Raw genomic sequence first — 12167 nt, 5'->3', positions numbered from 1 at the left:
GGAGTTGTTTTAGCATCTTGCATTGCTGAGAAGAGCCAAGTCTATCAAAGTTAGTGTCTGTAATTGTGTACAGTGTTCTGGTTCTGCTCCCCTCACTCAGCATCAGTTTGTATAAATCTTTCTAGGTTTCTCTGAAGTCTGTCTGTTTCTCATTTCCTTTTTTTTTTTTTTTTGGACGGGGGAGGGCAGGGCAATTGGGGTTAAGTGACTTGCCCAACGTCACATGGCTAATAAGTGTGTCAAGTGTCTGAGGCCAGATTTGAACTCAGGTCCTCCTGACTTCAGGACAGGTGCTCTATTCACTGTGCCACCTAGCTGCCCCCCTCCCCACTTCTTACAGCACAATAGTATTCCATTACATTCATATGCCACAACTTGTTCAGCCATGCCCCGATTGATGAGCATCCCCTTGATTTCCAATTCTTTGCTACCACAAAAAGCTGCTACAAATACTTTTGTACATACAGGGCCTTTCAGTGACTTATCTTGATAAAACTCTACTTGTCCCTACCCTGCTTCATTTTGTATTCCAAGGACAAACTTGCCTGTTAATTCCAGTTATCTTTTAACTCCATTCTTTAGCATTCCAGTCCCCTATGATGAATGTGACATTTTTTTGTATGTGATTTCTAGAAGACATCATAGGTCTTCATAGAACTGATTAACTGATTTCTTTGGCATCAGTGGTTGGAGCATAGACTTGTATTACTGTGATATAGAATGGTTTACCTTGGATTTGGACAGATATCATTCTGTCATTTTGTTATTATCACCCCAGGACTGCTTTTCTCACCCTTTTATTGACTATGAGAGCTACTCCAGTTTTTCTAAGGGATTCTTGCCACAGTATTATAGGTAATCATCACCTGAATTAAAGTTACCTATTCCCATCCATTTAAGTTCACTGTCACTGAGGTTGAATCTTTCCTCCTCTTGTTTGAAAACATCCATCTTAACTTGGTTCATGGCTCTTACATTCCAGGTCCCTGTGCAATATTGATCTTTATAGCACCAGATTTCCTTTCATCACCAGACACATCTGCAGCTGAACTTCCTTTTGACTTTGCTTCAAAGGCCACTTCATTAGTACTGGGGCTGCTTGTAGCTGTTCTCAGTTCTTATCCAGTAGCCTGTTGGTCACCTTCTGACCTGAGAAGCTCATCTTCTGATGTCAACTCTCTTTTTTAAGCAATCAGGGTTAAGTAACTTGCTCAAGGTTACACGGCCAGTAATTTCTGGGTGTGGTGCTGAGTATCTGAGCCCGGATTTGATCCAGGTCATCCCAACACTGGAGCCAGTGCTCTTACTCACTGTGCTACCTGGTCGCCCCGTGATGTCAACTCTTTTATTATTTTAGTGCTGTCCCTGGGCCAGAGGGTAAGTGGTTGATCGCTGAATGGTTCCATGGCAAGTTGGAGGGTGTTTCTTATTAGAATGCCCTTGGGATCTGTCCTTGGTCCTCTGCTGCATTTTCATTAATGACTTAGATGAAGACATACTTGTCCAATTTGGAGGTGATAAGAAGCTAAGAGGAATAGCTAAGATGGTATCTGTCAAAGTCTAGATCCAAAAAGATCTTGGCAGACTAGAATGGGTTCAGTTGAATAAACTAAAATTTTAATATCTGTAAATACTTGGATTCTGAAAATCAAATCTGCAAGAGCAGGATGGAGATGATATTGCTGGGCAGCAGTTTCAACAAAAATGATTTCTAGGTTTCAGTGGATTTGCCTTTCACTTATGAGTGAGCTATGTGACAATGCCTGAAGAGGGTCATCATAAAATGATGAGACTTAGGGCTAGGGGTTCTCGAGACCCCAAAATAGCAACATGCCAGGTCCTGCCGAATGAATTCAACTCAAGTCTTCTCTCAGCCAAAGAAAAGCAAAGTTTGCCATAATGGGTAGACTCTTAAGGAGCCTCGGTATCTGTAATGCTTACATTGGGCAAGTGGGCCAGAATCATCTGACACAGAGCAAGTCTGTGCTAGAAAATTCTGTGGTGCTCTCACACCACATGGAGGCAAGAAGGGGTCTTATATAGAGAAGAGTTGGGGGAGGAATCTAGAGGTAGAGGAGGAGTTTGGGGAGGGTCTTCAGGAGGAGTCAATGAGCTCAGGCTCCAATAAATGAGTGATTAAGGGTGGGAAGTTGCTGGAGGCTACCTGGAGCCAAAAACCATGGTATGTTATTCCAGTTCAAGGGTGGAACTGATTTGGGTAAAGATATTTTGGGAGGATCAAGAGTGGGAAATTGCTGGACAAAGGAGAGCTAAATATTTGGGCAGAGCCACAATGAAAGGCCTATGGCCTCAGACAAATGCCTCATCAAATGGGAAGATTCAAGGAGAGCTCAAGGGCCTATACCTCATCATGCCCACACAGCAAATGCTATTCTAGGCTGCATTAACAGAGGGACAGTGTTCAGAATGAGCAAGATGGCCATTTCCCAATATTCCACTCTGCTCAGGAAGCACTACATCTAAAGTAATGTGTTCAGCTAAGGGTATTACAATTTAGGAAAGATACAAACAAAGCTGGAGAGTGTCCAAAAGAAGGGAGAAAGCTGAAGACCAGTCCTACAAGAATTGGTGAAAGACCAAGAGACATAATTTCTAAGTAATTTAATAGTTTTATTAATAATGCCAGTATTTTAATAAAAGGATGGTCATTTGGCTGTCTCTCTCAGACCAAAGACAGTTATGGCAGTGGACTCATGGCTTATATGCCCATTGGGAAAGGGGTGTTTCTGAGGATGGCAGTCAACTCTGATTGATAATAATTAATGAGAAAATGAATTTTGCAATGAGGGAGAGGACCTGGACTATGATTGTCATTTACTTCTAAGTTGTCCCCAACCTTGGGCCTTCTATTCAAAGAATTCATCACCACCCAAACCTGAGTAGAATACAGTGGCTTCCCCACCTGTGTGGGGTTTGGATAGAAAAGGTTAGCTTAACATTCAGAGACCTTGAGGTTTTGTCAAAGACAAAATTTTTGAAATGAGGATAAAAGAAAAAGGGGGAAATCTGAATCTCTCCAAACAATTGGTTATTAATAATAATTTCCCTCACTTGTCATCAATTATTGAAGGACTGCCATGTGCAAGAAGGGATGAGATTTCTTCTGTATGACACCAATGAGTAGGATAAGGAGCAATGGGAAGAAAGAGGCAGATTTGGGCGTGATGTCAGGAGAAACTTCCTAACCAAGAGAGCTGTCCCAAAATGGAATGGGCTGCCTCAGGAGGGAATGGGGTCTCTTTCAGTGGAGGCTGGATAGTCACTTGTTGGGAATGTTGCAGAGAGGATGTGTGGGCAGGAACAAGTGGGGCTAGGTGGCCTCAGTCTTAGAGTCATTGAGTCTGGGAGTATGTCATCTCTGCTGAGCCTCAATTTCTTCATTTGTAAAATAGGAACAATAATACATCAGTATTTCTTCATAGGGTAGTTGTGAGGGTCCAGTAAGATAATGCATGTAGAGTACTTTGTAACACTTAAAAGCATTATACAAATTTGGGAACAGTCTGGCTCTCGTGTTTCAGGGGTCAGAAGACTTGAGTTGAAATCCTTCCTCTGATGCTATCTGACCTTAGTCAAGTCAGCTGACCTTCCTTGGCCTCAGTTTTCTCAACTGCAAAAAGAAGGAATTAGACTGGATGCCTCCTGAGATCCCTCAAAACTTTATATCCATTATCTTCCTCCTGTTGACTTCAGGGGTACACGAGACCCCAAAATACCAACACACCAGGTCCTGCCCAATGAATTCAACTCAAGTCTTCTCTCAGCCAGAGTAAAGTTTATTAAAGATTTGCCATAATGGGTAGACTCTTAAGGAGTATCTGTGACACTTGTACTGGATAATCGGACACCAAGTGAGTCTGTGCTAGATAATTCTCAGCTCCCATGGAGGCAAGATGGAGCTTATATACAGAAAGATTGTGGGAGGGTTCTAGGGGTGGTCTAGAGGAGGAGTTTGGGGAGGGTCTTGAGGAGGAGTCAAATTAGGTCTGACTTCAGTAATGAGATTAAGGGTGGGAAATAGCTGGAGGCTACCTGGAGATGACAGACAATGAAGGGCTGGGCTAGTTTAAGGGTAACAGATTTGGGCACAGACATTTTGGGAGGATCAGGGATGGGGAGTAGCTGAACCATGGAAGGCTAGGCTAGTAACAGAGATTTGGGCTGAGCTATAATGAAAGGCTTATGGCCTCAGGCACATTCCTCATCTAGAGGGAAGATTCAAGGAGAGCTCAAGGGGGTTCCCAGAGCCTGTACCCTATCACTCCTATATGTGAGGCACACCTTTGCCTCACTTTAAATCCAATTCATGCACAAGTCAAGATATCACCTTGCTGTCATTGACCCTCTTTGAGAATAAAGGTTGAAAGACAGCAAGGCAGGTCTCCAACTTTAGACTGAGCCCTTATTCCTGATGGGGAGAGCAAGTCTCATAAAATACAAACTGTTCATTGAGGAAGAAGAGGAGGAGGAAGAGGCCTCATCACCTGCTAGATCCCAATGATGGGTGTGTGTCTGTGGGATCCTAGAAGACTTAGCCTTCCAGTCTGATTCTGAGGTCCAGAGGAGCATAACTGTAAGACTGCATGGAGGCCTAACCCTGGAAAAAGGGGTCAGAGAAAGGGTGTAGCCAATGGGAACAGGACTAGGGATCAGTTGGTTAAAAGCCTTAGTTTGCTCTCAGACCTTGCTGGAGGAAGACCTTTGCCCAAGAGTTCTTAAGGGTCCTGGAAACTTTTCCCTGAAGCTTTTCAAGAAAGTAGACCACAATTATTGTTTGTTTCTGCTGGCCTTGGATTTAGTCTTTCAGACTTCAGCTGCCCCATACATCAACCACCTCTTTTTTTTTTTTTTAAAGCAATTGGGGTTAAGTAACTTGCTCAAGGTTACATGGCCAGTTATTTCTGGGTGTGGTGCTAAGTATCTGAGCCCAAATCGATCCCAGGCAGGTTATCCCCACTCTGGGGCTGGTGCTCTTACTCCCTGTGCTACCTGGCCACCCTGCCTCTATACTATTTCAGTCCCTGGGGAGAGTGGGTTCAGACTTAACATCGTTTCTGACGTTGGTCCCACCAGTTTCATCTCAACATGCAGGATTGTGGCTGCGAGACTCCTTGTATCAGCTACTGCTGGGCTACGTCCTGAAGGTTCTTCCCCATTTCTCAGGATCTCAAAGCTGGACTGGCTGCTGTAAACTCCACTGCTCGATGTCCTGATGGCTTTCTCTCCTGACCTCTCAAAACTAACAAAGTTTGACCTCTAATATCCTTTACCCAGAATAAAAAAACAAATCCTAAGGCAAAGAACAAAGGCCATTTAACAGGCCACAAGTAAGCCTAGGATGGGGAGGGCCTGAGGCCCCTCCTTGCTCAGCACTGTCTCTCTTCTCCTAATGGAACCCAGATCAGAAGAAGTAGGTGATGTTCTGTTGACCAATGCCTTTGGAATGCACCCTGGCTTCTGGCTATGAGCCAAGTGTACCAGGGCTGAATGGCTACATGCACTACACAATCCACATGGAGACCTCATTGCCCAAGCACTCTGCATACTTCCAAGGACTGGGCTCATTAACCAGGACTCCCTTCTACCCAGGGAGTACTCTTGGCTTCATGGTGCCGGCTCAAGGAGAGCGCCAGCTCCCCCATTACACATATGGGCACACGGACACACATGCAGCACTCCCCATGTATCCACAAACACAGATACTTGTGTGTAGACATGTATATACTCATCTATCGGAAGTATGCATGTATATGCATGTGTGTTTATGCACACACAACTAGGCAGGTGGGGTGGTTCCCTGAAGGAGAGCCTTCCAATGCTGCACTCTGTGGATGTGGAAAGAGATGGGACTTCTGACTAATGGAGAGCCCTTTGAGCGGTGTGAGTGTAGAACAACTTCAGAGGGAAAGAGAGGCAAATTGATCTGAAGAGTAATGGGGTGCTGAGTGAGAGGCCAGGTGGGACCTTTGGAATGGCTCAGGGGAGCCAGCTGGAGAAGGCAGCCCCACTCAGATGCCCCTTGATGACCCCCACCTGGGCTTCTGGAGACTTCTCCCAGCGACTTTCCTGGGATCTTACTTCCAAGTTGAAGAGTACATTGACTCTCTTGTATTCTATTATCTATGCTAATCTCAGAACTTCCCTGATTTCTGTTTAATCTGCTTAGATAAATGTTTGCTCAATATCTGAGATTATTTTGTGTACAACCAGCATTTGGCTGGAGGAAGCTGCATGGGCTGGGAGTAAGTTACCTGGTGCCCTCTCCTTCAGAGAGAACAGGAAAATGGCTTTTTTTCTGATCCTCTAAAAGAGAGCACAATACCCTTAGATAACAAATTATGTGAAATATGACAGATAGGGGTAATTCCATTTTTTTCAAAAGTTTTCTTGATGTACTTAACTTTTATATTACAAACATAGATTACTCTCACTTCATGAGAGGTCTTTTGTAACAAAGAAAAATGTTAAGTAAAACTAATAATATGTTGATCTCTGGAAGTACATCCAACATTTCACATCTGTGGCACTCTCCCCTCATTTTTTTTTTTAAGCAATCGGGGTTAAGTAACTTGCTCAAGGTTACATGGCCAGTTATTTCTGGGTGTGGTGCTGAGTATCTGAGCCCGGATTTGATCCAGGTCATCCCGACACTGGAGCCGGTGCTCTTAACTCGCTGTGCTACCTGGCCGCCCCATATCCCTCATTTTAAAAAATTAACATAAATCTATTTCTCTCCACCCCATTGGGGAAAAAAAAAAGAAAAACCTCTTTGTGGTAACCAGTATGCATAGTCACACCAAACATATCCCTTCAATGGCTGTAGATAAAGATAGAGGTTTCCCTGGGCACCCTAAGTCCATCACCCTCCGTAACAGTATGTTTCCTCCTCTGGAATGATGGATGATCATTGTACTGATGCTAGTTGATTTAGCTCCAAAGTGATTTCTTTGGACAGTTTTGTTGCCAGGGTAAATGCCTATCTCCTGGTTCTGCTCACTTCATTTGTACTGTGAAAATGTTAGTCCTCTCTGCAGAGCGATTTATTTCAGAAACTTAATGAGGATGGCCAGTTGTCACCAGCGGTCTGCAGGCTTGAGCAATAAGGGAATTGGAGATAGACGGAAGGGCTGGGGAAGCTGGAAAGGATAAGAACTAGAAGCCTAGTTTTTGGGTAGACAAAAGTTTCCTTAGGAGGTTATTAGAAAAGGGGATGGGCCATGACGGCTGCCAGAGGAGAGCTGCAGCTGGAAGCTGGCATTGGCAGTACAAAGGGAAGCCCCATTTCTAGGTTCTCCAGAGGATAATGACGGTAATTAAGGAGGTGCTCATGAACAGCAGATAGAACCGAAAGAGCAGAGTGTCCAGAGCGAGGCTGAACTTCACCCACATGTCCATGGTCCTCTGCATCTCTATCTGCTGTTCTGACTCTGCCCATGTGGATTGGGGGTCTCCATTCAGCTCAGCCTTACCTGGGCCCGGCTCCCATCCCGCCATCGGCACAGGGTCCTTCAGGCCTGTAGCAAGCATAAGAGTTAAGAGAGAACCACCAGAAATAGCCAAGTCAAAGGGTTTAGAATGTTGGGCCAACAGGATGCTCCAAGTGGGGCCCATGAAGCCACTTACCTGGCAGATGGATGGAGCTGGGCTCAGGGCCCCTGTTCTCTTTCGGGGACCTCTTGTTGCAGCCTTCTGTAGCTCTGATATATCTCAGCATAAGTGAATGGAGCCAGGCTGGCATGGGAGGGGGCTGTGTAGTTACCATGTGTAAGAGATAGGTGAGGAAGACTGACTCTAGCAGGCTGGTTACCATCAGGGTCAGACAGAGGGCAAAGTATACACCTGAGGATCATAGAGGGCTGCAGTGAGGCAGGGCCAGTGTGACTTTCACCTTCCTCCTTTGTCATCTTTCCCCAGTCCCCACCTGGCTAGGACAGTGCTTTTTTCCCAAGAGCCCTTGTCTCCTTGAGCTGGTGAAATCAAATACTCCCCCTTCTCTTTACTCTCCTTTTTCTCTCAGCAGTGGAAGGAACCATACTTATCAGTGGGATGCCACTGGCAGGAAGTAAGTCATTCATCATGAGTAGGAAGACAGTGTAGCCCAGTAGAAGAGTCATCTTGAATGGGGCTCGGTTCCCACTTTGAGCTGGCAGGAGGAAACTCAGGGCATCGATTGCTATCAGAAATCCACTGGGCACCAACAGGTTTATCACATAGAGGCCAGGTCGGCGTTTGATTGCTACCTGGACATGAAGGAGATATAGGGCATTTTGAAGAAATTGGGCTTGATAGGAAAGGAAGAGCAGCATTTATTACAGACTATATCAGTCTCTTTGTCCAGAACCCAGTGGGAGCATCGCCCCAGACTGCATTGAACACAAAGTATATATATATATATATATATATATATCTCCCAGAGGTCACAGACCATGCATCAGGTCCAGGAAAGGGTTATAGCTTAGGGACCCCGGACAGCTATAGAGAGATCCTTGATAGGAGAAGCTTTCCAGGCAGAAGCAATAAGAAGGCTTTCTGGTCAAGATGGCAACTTCAATATTCATAGAGAAGTCAGTCCTGATACAAATCCCAGATAATATCTGAAAAGGGCTCCAAATAGACTGGTGATCAAGAAAACTGAAGAGAAATGAAAGCTAATTTCTCCCATCCATCCTAGAATTGTACAAAAATATGGCCAGCAGAAGCTGGTAACGGGGCTGCATCAAGGAAGCCGGAGTAAATTCTGGACAATGGGCAAGGAGTTATACAAGGGAAGCCAACTCCTACACATGGACCCAAAACAAGCCACTGCTCCCAATAATGGGATTGTAAGCCAATGGGAGTTCCAGTAAGGAGGTGACCTGAAACCAGATTCCCCAGCCCTAATTTGCCAGAATAGGAGCAGGGGACAGATCCAGTCTCCATACAGAGAGACTAGGCTGACCATACACTTCTTTGAGCACTGGGAGCCATAGCAGGAGACTAGACTAATTGGATTCCTTGGTGTAAGTACAGGGGGTGGGAGTGCTTATGCAAGAAGACTGAGACCAGAGGATCAAACCCACACTTGAATAGCAGTTGGGCAAGAAGTCAAGACCAAACAAGGTCCATCCAAACCATTCAGAGGAGACTTGATGCTGAGCACAAAATCCCCATCTAAGAAGAGAATCTGGAAAAGCAAGTAAACAAAAGAAAACACCAAACACATTGAAGAAATGCTGTGGGTTAAGAGAAACCCAAGAGATAAGCCCAAAAGAAAAGAATTACTCACAACTGTAAAGAAATACTCAGAGAAAAAAGTGGCATGGCTGTCAGGAAAACATAGGATGCCATGGCTACAAAAGTGACTGGAAGAAATGAAGCAAGAGATAACAAAATGACATTTTAAAGGAAATAAGAATTTAGGAGTAAAAAGTTGAAAGGAGAATAAATAACTTAGAACAGAAGATGGAAAACTTTGCCTAAGTAGTGAACTTCCTTTAAAATAGAATGAAACAAAGAGAACTCAATGTTTAATAAGACAAAGTCAACAGTTTAAAAAGAAGAAAATATAAGATCTCTACCATCAAAAAAAGAAGAAAAAAACGGACCTGGAAAACAGGCAGAAGAGGGATATTTTAAGAATCCTTGGACTTTCTGAAAATCATGACCAACTAGAAGGTAAGATGTTTTCATTTGCAGTCTATGAAACTCAAAAAAAGGTTTTGGTTTGATAAACATTTCAGATAAGGGTGGCACATGGGGAATTGGGTCACAAGATGGGGAAGTGTGGGCTTACGTGAAACATGATCTGGTCATAGAGGCTAGACCCCACTGCCATCTTTGGGGTTGCTTTGTTGATTTGCAGGAGTTCCCACTCCCCTTGGGTCCTGATAAGGTTTTGTGATGTGTCTACGATCTCCCACACTTCATTTGCCATGCCCAACAGCATGTCGTCCACTATAAGGGAGAACCAATCAGTCAATCAGTCACTGAGAATTTATTGTCTGGTCTGTGCCAGACAGTGTGCTGGGTGCAGGGAATACAAAGACAAAAATAACACAATTTCTGACCCTGTTATATTCTAATATGGGAAATGACATTTATAAGTACAGGACATATATACAATGAATACAATTGCATCCTGAGATACGCAGGATTTTATAATTTGGTTTTACAGAAGTTTTACAGTTTTAGAAGTTTTACAGAAGTCTTTACCAAGGCTTCTGAGGCATTTCTTTGCATTTATGAGCACAAATTTGCTTCTCAGACAACTGAGATAAGAATTGAGAGTTATCACACCATCATTTGTGGCTACATAGTTGACACATGGTGTGTTAACAACACCTTGGGCTACTAGAGGCATGTACTTCATAGTGGTTACAGTCTTAGCAACAGGCACAGCACTGTCTCCTCAAGGTCTCCCTCACCTCATCTTGTCTCCCACCAGAAGTCAAGTTACTTGGTGAATTTGATATCTGCACTCTTCAATGTCTTCTTTGGTTTTTACTCTATTAGTTTTTTTGTTAGTATTTGTTTTTGTGTTACAGGATCAATTACATAGAAGAAATTGTGTCTGTTTTAATGGGATTCAGTGTTTTAGTATAAACAAATGTTAAATTAAGGGCTCAGGAGCAAATAAAAATGTGTCCCATTGTAGTAAATGGTAATGATGTTTTTAATTTAATACAAAATTGATCCACAAATGGCTTTTCCAGAATGAATTACTTTCAGCAGGCTGGAAAGCTGGGGATGACCATACAAGGTAGTTTGAGGAAAGGGAATTAGCAGCTGGCAAGGTCAGGGAAGCCTTTATGCACAAAACAGAGCTTGAGCTGTCTTGATGGAAAAGAGATTCCAAGAAGTTCCAGCAAGGAGAGAAGGAGTGCATTCCAGGCATAGAAGATAGCCTCTGCAAAACCCAGTGATGGGAGGTGGGATGTCTTCTATGGGGAACAGCAAAAACACCGTGTCTGGGCCAAAGGATGCATGGAGGGGAGTGTAAACATAGCAAGCGGAGCTTTTAGTACCAACAGAGGATCTAATATTTGATCCTGGAGGTGGAGATCTCTCTAGACCTAGGAAATCTTAGGGAGTCACAGGGAAGTGACCTTGTAGGACATTCCCTTTGGCAGATGAGCGGAGGCTGGACTGTAGTGGGGCAAGGCTTGAGGCAAGGAGATCAAAAGGTCTAGTGCAGAGGTTTCCAGTCTTATTTGGCCTACCACCCCGTTTAAAAAAAATTACTCAGTTCCCCCCTGGAAATCTACTTTCTTTAACCCTTTAATGTTTTTAAAAATTTGTATCACTTTTTAAAATATTAAAAACATTTTTTAAAAAATGACACATCTTTAATTTAATAATTTATTGAAATTTGTGGGTTTTTTTCCCTACATTGAAATTTTGATGATGCAATATTTCATCATGTAACAATATAGTATCATATTTTAAACAAGTCATTAAACACACATATTCCTGCTGATGCATGCTGGACTTCCTGACAATGCACAACAGGTTCTCTTGCCAACCCTTTCTTGTTAAGACCTGTTGGCAGACTTGACCACTGATTGGTTATAACTTGCATTTTGTGTGTTTATTTGGAAAAAATGTAATTACTGTGACTTTAACCCTGTTACACAACAGATGAAACACAAATGAATGGTTTTTAAAATTTTTCTTCCTTTCTTTCCTTATACGTTCACTGCTCCCTTATTTATATTCAATGTCCTCCAATTGCACCTGAGACTGCTACTTCCCCTGCCCATTATTCCAGCATACACACCCCAAGGGAGCAGTATCACCCACTTTGGGAATCTCTGAAATAGTCCAGATGACTAAGGGGACAAATACAGGAGATTTCTTCCTTGTTGTTTGAGGGATACTTTCTTTTCTCTCCTGTCCCAATAAATTTGACAGACCCCTTAGCCCCTTTGCTGTTCATCCATCTGAACTATCTCCTGACCCTCAACTGGCCCCTGCCTTAGGCTTTGTCATTGCCCCCCTCTGTTTCCTTTTAGGAACCCCATTGTGCTCTCTCTCTCTCTGTCTCTCTCTGTCTCTCTCTGTCTCTGTCTCTCTCTCTCTCTCTGTCTCTCTGTCTCTCTCTCTCTGTCTCTGTCTCTCTCTCTCTCTGTCTCTCTCTCTCTCTCTCTCTCTCTGTCTCTGTCTCTGTC

General features: G+C 43.6%; 1 long non-coding RNA gene across 1 annotated transcript in view; it reads left to right on the top strand.

The window, feature by feature from the left end:
- The window catches only part of LOC138162286 (uncharacterized), a 41865-nt gene that overhangs the window by 20195 nt on the left and 9503 nt on the right, over positions 1-12167 (top strand). Inside the window, exon 2 of the long non-coding RNA XR_011168584.1 lies at positions 8693-9675. This is a non-coding gene — a long non-coding RNA (uncharacterized lncRNA). The remainder of the gene's footprint in view (positions 1-8692; positions 9676-12167) is intronic.

Source organism: Petaurus breviceps, unplaced genomic scaffold (genome assembly GCF_028583685.1).
Source record: "Petaurus breviceps papuanus isolate PSGF00001 unplaced genomic scaffold, PetGlider_PUasm1.0 186, whole genome shotgun sequence".
Taxonomy (NCBI): domain Eukaryota; kingdom Metazoa; phylum Chordata; class Mammalia; order Diprotodontia; family Petauridae; genus Petaurus; species Petaurus breviceps.
This window is presented reverse-complemented; position numbering and strand designations above follow the sequence as displayed.